Source organism: Mastigoproctus giganteus, chromosome 8, assembly GCF_048544385.1.
Source record: "Mastigoproctus giganteus isolate SK-2022 chromosome 8, ASM4854438v1, whole genome shotgun sequence".
In the NCBI taxonomy this organism is placed as follows: domain Eukaryota; kingdom Metazoa; phylum Arthropoda; class Arachnida; order Uropygi; family Thelyphonidae; genus Mastigoproctus; species Mastigoproctus giganteus.
The window spans coordinates 116,071,009-116,083,782 of NC_143582.1; the positions used below are offsets into that span (position 1 = coordinate 116,071,009).

General features: G+C 34.5%; 1 protein-coding gene across 7 annotated transcripts in view; it reads right to left on the reverse strand.

The window, feature by feature from the left end:
- Window positions 1–12,774, reverse strand: part of ash1 (histone-lysine N-methyltransferase ash1) — a 1,128,611-nt gene that overhangs the window by 1,041,528 nt on the left and 74,309 nt on the right. For all 7 annotated transcript variants that reach the window (XM_090378882.1, XM_090378880.1, XM_090378881.1 and 4 more), the window contains exon 2: window positions 1,414–1,590. The gene's annotated coding sequence lies outside the window, so the exon portion shown is untranslated. The remainder of the gene's footprint in view (window positions 1–1,413; window positions 1,591–12,774) is intronic.

Genomic DNA, 12,774 nt, shown 5'->3' on the forward strand with positions numbered 1-12,774 from the left:
CTATGGTGAGTGAATATGGGGCACACATTCTTCATGAATGCATAATTTATGACATCCCCACGAACTCAGTTAATAGCAGAAATTGGGCCCCACCCCAGGGGACAAGAACATTTATTCTTCAAAAATTTCACACAAAAGATATTCGAAATGCGAAGAAATATCCAAAGAAGGGCAATTCAGTCTCCCCCACACCATCCAAACAATAACCTAACCAATAGCTAAAATGCCCAAGTCCCTCACCACGCCTGGATGATGACATTTAAAAGCTGACAGGGCGGCTGTACCCAGCACACTGACAGACACCAGATTTTGGATTTTGGCTAAACCAGATTGACTGGGGTTCCCCCCCTAAAACTTACCTGCCTTGTGTAGGGACCTGAGGCTACTTACCTATTAAGAAATCATAAAGGGGGTTGATGCAACCAGGGCAGCAACTTAGCTGAAAGACACTGGTAAGCTAGTACAAGGGGAATGCAAATTTTGGGCAATAAACTCATGCTATGATATCTATAGAAATATTAGAATTCTGTTGATATCATACTGAACATACAGCAATGGCCTCGCCTCATATTTGTATGTAGCCAGGAGGAAACCTGAGTTTGCTACAAGATGCATCAGCCTCATATCATGAAGGCACTTCATTACAAAAGCATAGGCACCTCAATAAAAAAGATCCCTCCACATGGAAAAATACTGCTATTTATTTTAAACAAGTAATGGATTTCAAATAAAGAGCATGAACTTCAAATGAAGAGCAACACACCTCTTCCCTATTACCTAGTTCTTATTTGGAGAGCACAACGACATAATAAGTCAACATATGATGAAGTGTCTCATTTAAGAAATGTAATCCCACATGCCTTTTTTTATGTAACAAAAACTGAATCCCAAAGATAGACTTACTACTTTATTTTCTTCTCTTACAATCTTTTGGTTTCACTGACAATTTTATAGTCTTGCTGGGTGATGTAAGCCAGTGAAACTGTATCAAACAGTTCAAAGAACAGTAGTAAGCATTTTGTTTTCGGAAGCACTTAGCAGTTGGCAGACACTGTGTGCCCATGCTGCCAAAAAGCATATTATAATTTTACTTTTTTTTTTTTCCCCTTTTTCTTTTTTGATAGTGCAGCATGAGCCTTTAGGCTTCCTGGCACCATATGGTCATTGCTAATACTAATACACAGAGAATGAAAATACAAAAACATTTCTCGTTAAAGAAACCATGTTTGTACTGGGATGTATCTACCTGGGATAGATCATTTAATACATGGTTTCTAATACTTCTGGCCAAGACCCAAGCATAAATGTCTACAAAAAAGTTTTTTTTTTTTTTTTTTTAAATGGCAAAGTTTCACTATATACCAAATTTAGTCATTTGAAAATAACTTCAGGTCTTTACACAATAATTTGTACCTGATGGCACTTCTTTTTCTTTTTTTTTTCTGAAGTTCTTCAAGGCAATAACCTTAGAGAAGTTGAGATATCCATCTTCCTGCACTTTTCCCAATTTTGACTATTAGTATTTCTCAACATTGAAGGTTGGTACAATGCAAATTGATGAACTGATCAATAGGGAACATGGTTCCTTAACTGGAAAACGAAAAAATAATTTCACTATCAATAAATAAAAATTAGAGTTAATATTTATGAATGAAAATGCTGATCTTAAGGCTATCAATTAATACAATACTATTTCAATGCAGTGATTTTCTTTCCTTTCTGGATGAACTAATGTCACACACACACACACACACACACACACACACACAGTTGTTGTTATTTGGTTTTTAGGAGCATTAGCAACTAAGGCCATATTGCTCCGGGATATGCAATGGTCATTCCCTGACCTTTCCGCATCCTCCGTATTTGGTGGTGACGGGCTCGAACCCCGGTCTAATCAAGAAGCGTGTGCTGCTCCTTCCCACCTGGCTAAGGAGGCGCCACACACACACAGTAGGAAAGACATTAGTCAAAGGATATGCAAGGAAAGAAGGCACGTAGCTCTCTTACAGATACTGATTTTCAACAATACCAATGATAAATGGCTATACTATCGTTACAATCTCACTCATCTTATAAATTTTTGTGCATTATGGATGTTACTCAAAATGACATGTCATTACTAAATACAAACTTAATAGCAAAAGTTTTCAACCTTTATTTCCACAATGGAACATTTTGGAATAGATAAAAATTGGCAGAAAACATTCTTAACTGCAGAATACAAAACCTAAATGAACTTCTTTCACTTTCAATTAAAAACAACCATCTTTGCGGCTAAGTAAGAAAATACAGACCATAACACTTAAATGCATAGCGATTTTTTCAAAATAAAATATTCAATTATTTGTTATATGCGATTATCAGGAGAGACCTTACAGGATCAAAGGCCAAGAGTTGCCATGGCACCAACAGATGCATGTGTTGGCAATATGAATATTTTCCATATGCATGTACATAGTGATTTCTTTATATAATGATATATTAATAAAATTAATATCATAAATAAATAATTTTTTCATATCTTTTCATTTATTAAACAAAAAAAACACACAAAAATGCAAATACTTTACAGCCACTTTAGGGATAATACACTGTCTACCAAGTGGCTAAAAGACATGCAATAAGTTTTTAAATTAACATCCAACTTCACCATAACAAACTTATACAATACTAAATAAAACATTCTAAGTACGGAAATAACTGATGGTCTCTTTTATGTACTTTTAAAGAAAAATGTCTACAAATTAGTGCTTTTTACTTAGTGGTTTTACATATTTCTGCTCTTACACTGTTTTCTGAGGCGACCAAAAAATCTTCCAGTTGCAGCAGCCTTCTAGAATAGATATGCTTCCTAAGGGTGTCCATCAACTGTATTTCGGGGATCAGCAACAGCTCTTCCCACTCTCCTTCCACTTTTGCTTAATTTTCCTTGTTTCCGAGACTGACACACAATTCCTTATCAGTGAGTTCCCCTTCTGTTGGAACATCGGCATTTCTTCCATACCCATCTTCTGTACACTTCATCCATTTTTTCAGGCACATCCTCCTTTGAAAATCCCTCAGAAACTTTGGACACATCAACAGTGAGGCTGGACATAAAACAATTCTGGATTGTTTTGGGTTTAACTAAAGTCCATGCATTGGATAGGAGATGAACTGTATCAAGCAGTGTATAGAGCTTGAAAGTTTTGGTGCACTATCAAATCTCCCACTGTGGTAAATAATCTTTCTCATCATACTACTACTACTACGGTAATAGTGTTTTAAATTTTTAATACTTGCTTGATCTTATAGTTGTTTGGAGCTGGCTGTGTATGGGGGAAGAAAACCAATTTCCACAGCTTGGGTCTTTACATCAGTTTTGTGGGATGCAATTATCTAACAGGAGACATACCTTATGCTTTTGCCTAGCCATGTCTGTAAAGTTCTATGAGTCACCCTTTAAATACAGAAGGGGTCATCTAGGTGCAGCAGTTAGGTGCATATTTCACTGGTACTGACTGCACTCCATGCAGACATACTGGGTTGGCTGCTGTACCAATGATGAGCAGCTTTCTCTTATCCATTCCTGTTCAGCTACATGCAATGAGGGCTGTTATTCTTTCTTCGCTCGCCTTAGCTTCAGATGGTTTTTATTTGCAAATACAAGACCACCATCAAGGAGAGCACAGTAATAGACTCCATTTCATTACAATTACAATGTCCTCTGCTTTGTAGTGCTCAAGGTTGTCAAGCTAAACATTCCATATTCAATGCTCCATTGCCTCCTTATTATGACTTTGCTTTTCACCGTGTGATTTTTTGAACTGAATCATTCAGCACTGACACCATCAGTGAATCCAAAGTCAATTAAGCTTTCCTTGCACATCCTATTGTTTAGCTAAAGATTCTGCTTTTCTCAGGAGGAGTGGCTCGGAAATTGGAGTGCTAAGAGCAGGGGCTAAAGTGTACCAAGGTTTCGTTGACATCTGCCTTTTGACATCAGGGTTTCGTTGACATCTGCCTTGCTTGATTCTCTTTGTCGTTTCCTGCTCGGATTAGCATTTCCTATTAAATGATTCATGATTGTCTCCTGATCTGTTTTGATTTGCAATACTTGTGATTGTAATATTTCATACTTCTTTGCTATTTCATTTTGCAACAGCTTACTGGCCAAGTCCTTGATAACAGTGACCTGTTCTCTAAGAGTTTTTTTTTTTTTTTTTTTTTATGGAAACCCCAAACACGAAAGGTGTCAAAACCTATAGTACTTAGTACCGTGCATGGGTTGAAAGAGAAGTATGGGGGGAATGCCGGAAACTTTGCTCTAGAGACTAAACATGGGTTTCACCACTTCAAGCCTCCAATAAGCAAAGTGGTGGTATTGCACCGGTTGATGAGAGTCAAGTTTTTCTGTTTTTCTTAACATCACTGGATAAAAAAAAAAATTTTTTAAATATGTTATAAAATCAAGAACACCGAATGCAGCATACTTGATTCAGGAAAGTGCAATTGACTGTAGCTATAAACAGCTGCTTAACAACACAAGGAATGACCTTGTTACACCATGTACTTATGTAATTTGAGAAGATAGATACACTGCATTTATGTCTGTGTGTGGGAAACATATTCAAGAACCAGCAAACTATTGGTTAATGTAGAATTAAAAATGTTATCGACTTGTAGGAAAACAATTAGCCAGTACATTCGTAAAAGTAAACATGTGCACAGACTGTAAAACATAGCATGAATGTTATGTTGAATATAATCGCTGGGTAAGGAGAAAAGAAAAGAAAAATAATTTTTAGGATATAATTAATTAACCATTACAAAATGTGTTAAAAAATGCGAAATTCGACTCAGCTTGGGTAGGCAAAGAAAGTGTTATATGCAAATAAGCATTATACAATTAATCAGATAAATTTGTAACAGAAACATAAGAAATGGTTTGCGATTTTCTTTTTATGCAAATAAGCATTATAAGCAATTGATTTTTACTTTTTATGCAAATAAGCATTATAAACAATTGATTTTTACTTTTTATGCAAATAAGCAATTAAGCACTATGAAACTAAATGTTGTGGTCTGTAATTCAAATTAATTACCTCGTGATTTTAGTACAACGATAATGTGCATTTTCTTTTTATTTTAAAGTGTTTATTTATTTTTTTTTATATTTTGATTTTATGTTTTTATTTTTATTTTAAAGAATCACTAAGTTTTGGTGAAATTTGTCTGAAAAATCTGGTGAAAAAACAGCATGCTAGAAGCTTTCTGTAAGTATGCGCAAAGACATTCAGCCATTATCTTCTCTATATATATAGGATGTTTCATGCACCATCGTTTATTCTAATTAATTTTAGGTTTAGGCTCTCATTTTAAATCTGAGAGGAAATTACAGAATTTGATGTTAAAACTGGACTAACCTGTTAACATTTTATCACTGTTTAGATATATGATATCTATATATAAAATTTTCATTAGGAAAATTGTTCTTCTATTCAATCTAAAAACATAACATACTTCTGAAACAAATGTAAACTGATTTTATTTGAAACAAAAAACAAAACAAATTATGGTTCTATGCAGGGATTTTTTTGTGACGGTATGCAACGGTACGGCATACTGGCACCTTTTTTACAGCATGCCAGCACGGGTGACACGCCTGGCATGTAGTCGGTGTCAGCCATGCCAGTTGCTTCCATCTATTAAGGAGATCACGTGGCAATGGGCGGAGTCAGCACCTGTCAATCACAGCCATATCGCTAGCAGTCTGGAAGGGGTACCTGTTCTGAATCTCAACCAAAACTTCATTATGAAATTATTTTTACTTATTTTTTTACTTGGTACTTACCGTATTTTTACATTTTACTTATTATTTTTTATTTATTAAATAAGACTCACCTTTGACTTAATTTTTAATATACTTGTATAATAAATTTATGCTTAATAAAATGTGTATTAATAAAATTAATGGTCGAGATTCAGTATCGGATATAGCGTACCAACTGCTAGCGACACGGCCGTGATTGACGGGTGCTGACTCCACCCAGTGTCACGTGATCCTTAACAGACAGAAGCAGCTGGCATGGCTGACACCCACTGCGTGCCAGCCATGTCACTCGTGCCGGCATGGAATTTTTCTTGATAGCAAAGAATGAGTACCGGCACCTATTTTTTTACAAAAAAAGCACTGGTTATATGTAATGTTCATTCTTCATATGCATATATGGTTGTAGAATAGCTTAGATATGCAAGGACAGTTTGTGTTGCATTTCCTCACATAGAACTGCTGTTGTTATTTTTTTCCCTTCAAATCAATTAAAATTGGTTTATATTAATTTAAGAAGCACAGTAATGATGATTTGGACTAACCCAAAGGAGGGAGAACAACTTTCCCATTCAGAAAACAGTAGCCAATAAAGCAAAATTTAAATTTTGACATCTTAAAAGGTACACAATAATATTCAGACCAATTACCCAAAATATGACAAAATAAGTCCAAACAAGAAATGGCTTAAACCTAATGATGTACAGTGAAACTTCTCCTAACGGACACCTCTCGTTAACGGACATCTTTCTACAACGGACATTTTCAAATTCCCCAACTCACCTCTATTGGTTTTAATGTGTTTGCAGCTTCTGTCTAGCGGACATTCTCTGTAACGGACGCGGACAGGCAATCTGCACTGTTTCGTTTAGATCAGCACTTAATTTGATCTCCCCATAACGGACAGCGGGCGAGCTTACGGCCCTTTTTCTAGGAACTTTTCTTCCACGTATTGCCTCAATCGTGTGTTTATTTTCTATTTCCGATTCTCTGAATTTTATCAAGGTTATGTCATGATTCTAAACTGTTTTTCAAGAATTTTAAGGCACGTGTAAAACTTCTGATGAATTCGGTGTGTGCAGGGGGGGGAAATATGGTCGGCCTTTCGTCTTTTCAGTTTCAGTTCTGTTCAGTGTCGTGTGAAGTGCACAATGTCTTCTCATAAATATTTAACTTTAAAAGATAAAGTCGAACTCATTAATGCGTATGATCGGCAAAAAAATAGTGTTCACAATCTCGATACAAAATTCAAAATCGGGAAGACGCAGGTAAGCGACATCCTAAAGAAAAAAAATGAACTGCTTAAACAATTTTGGCAACACGGAAATTATCAGGTTCAAAAATCATTCCCGAAAACTGTTGGACTTCAAATTGACAATGTTACGTATGAGTGGTTTTGTCGCGAACGTGCTAAAAAAATTCCCATTAATGGGCCTATTATTAGGGAAAAGGCTTTGGAGGTTGCGAAATCTATGGGAGTAAATGAGTTCAAAGCTTCTGTGGGATGGCTAGACAAGTTCAAAACTCGGCATAAAATTTCTTGGAAAACCGTAAGTGGTGAAGGTGGATCTGTTGATAATGGGGTTGTAACAGAGTGGACCATCAAACTGGAAGATTTATGTCGTGATTTTGAAGCTAAGGATATTTACGACTGTGACGAAACAGGGTTGTTTTTTAAAGCTCTTCCTGAAAAAACAATGAGTCTAAAAAACGAAAAGTGCCAGGGCGGAAAAATTTCTAAGGAACGCTTGACTGTACTATTGTGTACAAATATGCTGGGAGACTTTGAACAACCTCTTGTTATAGGAAAACCACAAAATCCTCGTTGTTTCAAGGGCATAAAGTTGAATCTTTTGAATGTTGACTGGAAGTCTAATAAAAAAGCGTGGATGATACGAGATATCATGAGCGAATGGATAAGTCACTTTAACCAAAACATGATTCGTCAAAACAGAAAAATTATTCTTTTCATGGATAATGCTGCATCTCACCCGCACATTGAATTGTGCAACATTCAAATCGTTTTTCTGCCACCAAACACATCTGCAGAGTGTCAGCCCTTGGATCAAGGGATAATAAAAAAATTTTAACTTCACTACAGAAAACGTGTTTTAAGACATCTCATTGCAAACATGAACGATGTAACATGTGCGAGTGACCTTGCAAAGAAAATCAGCATCCTAGATGCGATTCAATGGATTTCCTCTTCAGTAAATGCAATTAGAAAACAAACTGTCGTGAACTGTTTTGTAAAGTCTGGCTTCTCAAACGCAAAAATTGAAGTTGTGAACAGCAATGTGGAGCACCAAGAAGAACAAGAACTTCAACATCTATTGATAACGTACGATACTTCAGCTACAAGTGACCCTGGCTACAAAGATATAGACTCGAACCTCACTACAGAAGATGGTGCTCTAGATATCAACGACATTATCATCGATATTTTTCAAGAAGTTCCTCACGAAGATGAAGAAATGGAAGGAGGTCATTCTGTCGAAGAACATATTAACGACAAACCACCGATGAAAATAGAAGAAGCGCTCATACAAATCAATCGTTTAAAAATGTTTTTCGCCGGTGAAGAAATTTCGATGGTTTCTTCACTCCAAACAAATGTTGAAAATAAAATTATCAGCCGGAAGAAGGTGCAGAAGAAAATAAGTGATTACTGTATGTATTTTTCTTAAGATAAAGTCATAATATGCATAGCACAATTGTATGTATATTATTTACAAAAAAATTGTTCAAAATCTGTATATATTTTAATTTAATTTTACATTAAACGTTTAATGATTTTTCTTTTTTTTTTTTTTTTTTTTTTCTCCCTCAGACTTCTTGTTAGCGGACACTTCTCGCTAACGGACACATTTTCGTTCCCCATGGCTGTCCGTTAAAGGGAAGTTTCACTGTATTTAACTAAAACATCCTACATAACAGGATGATTCAATTAAAATATACCACGGTCTATCTCGTTTATTTTTAAGTTCAGGATATTTGTTGTTTGGGCCTTTTTTTTTTTTTTTTTTTTGAAATTTTTGAATTTGATGTTAAAATTGAAATAAGTATTACCAATTAGATTTTATGATTTTTAAATTTTAATTTTTTTCTCAATGGGAAAGTTTTTCCCCATCCTCAGTTTAATCTAAAAACATCAATGAAGTACTTCTGAAATGAATGTAAACCAATTACACTTGAAGAAAAAACAAACAAGCAAGAACAGTTGTATGTGATTATCACTTTTTTTATAAACATGTTCGGCTGTGTTAAACAGCTAGCTATAAGGGTAGTCATTTGTGTGTCTCCTCCCCAAAATAATGGTACAAGAAATAATATTCAAAACAATTTATTTTAAAAAAATCGAAAAAGAAATCAAGTGCAAAGTAGCAATTTCACGAAACAGAAGGCTAAGAGAAAAAAACATTGACAATAAACAAATGCACAATATCAGGGAAAAAAAAAAAAGATGATAAATGAAACAGGAATGGATATTTCAGTGGCTAACTTTCCAATTTTGGCCATTTGTAATCAAAGGTCAGTTAACATTCAACATCACTGTTGGTTGCTGCTATTATTTCCGCAAATGAAAGATAATCGTAACTAATAACAAAAACAGCAGATTCAAAAAATTTTAATCTTATAACCAAACAGCAAATACACATAAATAATTTATAATATTCTACATTGTTTATAGCAGTGTTTCCCAACCTTTTTTTTACCATGCCCCACCTAAGTCTTTCTAATATTCTGATGCCCCCCCCCTATGTAATGTTGGGAAACACCGATATACATATTTTTTATATTCAAAAATTGGATTATTCCCTAAATGAAGCCTAATTACAACTTGTTCAGGACACAAGACTTAGGTTTTAGGAAGAAATCATTAGGAAATTATTAAGAAAAAAATAGTAAGTAAATTTTCAAAACATATAATAGACAACTAAAATTCAAGTACAAAATAATTTATATGAAAGATTTTTCTATAATATTTTAATTTTTAGTAATTATTATTTAATTGTTTAATAATTTCAACATTCCATGTGAAGTGACTTCTAGATGAGTGCACTAAATTTAGTGTTTATTTGTTGTTTGTTATTTGGTTTTTAGGAGCATTAGCAACTAAGGCCATATTGTTCCGGGATATGCGGGGGTCATTCCCTGACATTTCCGCATTCTCCGTAATTGGTGGTGACGGGCTCGAACCCCGGTATAATCAAGAAGCGTGTGCTACGCACTACTGCTCCTTTCCACCTGGCTACAGAGGCGCCCCTAAATTTAGTGAGACCCTTGTGCTTGATGCAGAGAGATTTTATATTGGGCTCCAATTTAGTCAGCTTCAGTCTCAAATCTCCCAGTTTTGTGATATCCAGTCGATTTCTTTTCTTTAGTAACAAATCATTTATGGCATTAAATCCACATTCAGCTAAATATGAAGATGGAAACGGTAATAATAGCTCTCTTGCAAAGTTGGTTGAATTTGGGTATTTAATTTCTGTTTCATCACAAAGCCATGCCATCGCTCCTTTTATATTGAATAAAGTTTTAACTGACTCATCATTTTGCATTTCTGACAGTTCTTCTTGGTACTGCATTGATACATCAAACAAATCTATTAACATTGGTTGCATCATCCAGGTTGGAAAATCAATTTGTTTTAAATCAGAAAACTTTCTTTTAAATCAGTGGACAGAATTTTCAGATGATCGACAATAACAAGTACAGCAGTATCAGTAACAAAAATTTTAACAAAAATTTTGTAACAAAATTTTTGTTACAAATATATTTTTGACATAATTCAATGAATGTAATGAAACCAAATATCTTCGCTTTTGCATTGACGAGAGTTTTATTTGTTCCTTGAAGTTGTTTATTTAATATATTTAGTTTTTCAAAGATATCGGCTAAATAACTCACAAATTCTTTACCATCGACCATTAACAGATGCTTCATTTCAGGTTTGTCACTTAAAAAGTCACTAATAGTATCAAATAGTTCCATAAATCTTTTCAAGCAGTTCCCTTTCAGTGTGAAGTAAAAGTCTCACATGGTCTGCATTTTGTTCTTCACAAAAAAGCTTGAAGAGACGCTCACATTTGGCATTAGCTTTAATAGCATTGACACACTTTATAACTGATTTAATACTTCATTAAGAACAGGCGAAATATTTTTAGCTACCAAGTTTTCCCTATGAATAACACAATGCACATGAAGCATTTCTGGATTCTCATCTTTCATCAATTTTAAGCAGCCATTTTTCTTGCCCATCATATTAGGAGCACCATCTGCAGCACAAGATGTTATATTTTTCATTGGTATATTATTGTCATCCAAGTAATTTTTTAGCTTATTATATATACCTTTGGAGGTAGTGGTGCTCTCTAATGATTTACAGAATAACATTTCTTCAGCAAAATTACCTTTATCAATATATCTTACATAAGTTATCAGTACGGCTTCACTGTCTCTCAAAGTTGATTCATCCATTTGCACTGAGAATTTTCTTGTTTTCAGCTTTCCAACAAGTTGTATTTCAATATCTTCACTCATTTCATCTATTCTTCTGCTAACAGTATTGTTATTGAGTGGCATAGCTTTCACGTCTTTGTCATCTTTTTCCAGAACTGTTTAAGAAATGCTGATATTGATGGTTTGATTAAATTCTCTCCTATAGTACGATTTTTCCCAGATTTAGCAATGAGTAAAGAAATTTCATAACTAGCTTCAAGAGTACGATTGATAGTTGCAGTATGAGCAATAAACAGAGACTTTCATGTTGCTCTTTTTTCATAATTCTTCTTTAAAGTTTGAAAGTAATTTAAATCTGAATTTACAAGGGCATTATGTTTCGCCTTGAAATGCGCCTCAAGACGACCTCGCTTCATTGATTCGTTGGTCAAGCATTGTTGGCATAAAAGACAAAAAGGTGACCTTTGATCGTGGATAGCGGGTATGAAACCAAATTTTAAGTATTCCTCTGAATACTGACGAACTTTTTTTTTACTTGCACTACTCATTTTACTGCGCAACTGAAAGAAATAAATATAAGATAAATCAAAAACTAAAAATAAACTATGCATTAAAGTTAATTTAATTTAATTTTAATATATCAAAATTAATTATTAGTACGCTTTTTGAATGAATAAATCACACGAATTACTGAATTCGGGCTATTAAATCTGTGGTCTCTGTGAACAAGCAGATAAGTCTAATTTGTCAAAAATGAGATAAGTGCACTATAATAAAGTATTTATTATTTACTATTATGTGACACGCAGCTATCTTCGTTATTGTAGTTTTAGCGTGAGTAATAAATATTTGTATATTCGAATATATGCGTGTTTATATGAGAGTGTGAAGTTTATTTTTCCTCTCCTGCAAATTCGAGTTTTTGGACTTATTTGCTTATTTACTGAGACCACAGAAATACATATATGACAAATACATACCATTGTATATCACGGTTCTTCATTAATAATAATTCTGTGCGTGGACAAAGTAATTTTTATTTTAATCTGAGATCGTCAAACCTATCCAAATGTACAGTCACGATGCCCAAACGAGCGTTTGTATGAAAGGAATTACCTATTTCATATAACATGCTGAGTTTGCGGTAGGCTACAGTAGACAACCACTTTGCTTGCACATTGCATATGCCATAAGCAATCGTCCAATACAGTATGTACTATTCCTTCACTAGGCATAGTAAGCAATACTCTCCGAGCAAACTGTAGTTGATATTACTCCAAACTTTCAAGTGCAGCTCTATAGAAAGTACAACATTTAACGAATGCTTATTTAAAATTGAGATACCAACAATTCTTCTTTTGTACAAGTTAAATCATAGTAGGCGGTTGTTTTAAACTCTAGACGAGCAATTTTTGAATTGCCCCCCTGAACAATCAAATTGCCCCCATGTGGGGCGTGGGACCCACGTTGGGAAACACTGGTTTATAGGGTTTGTTTGT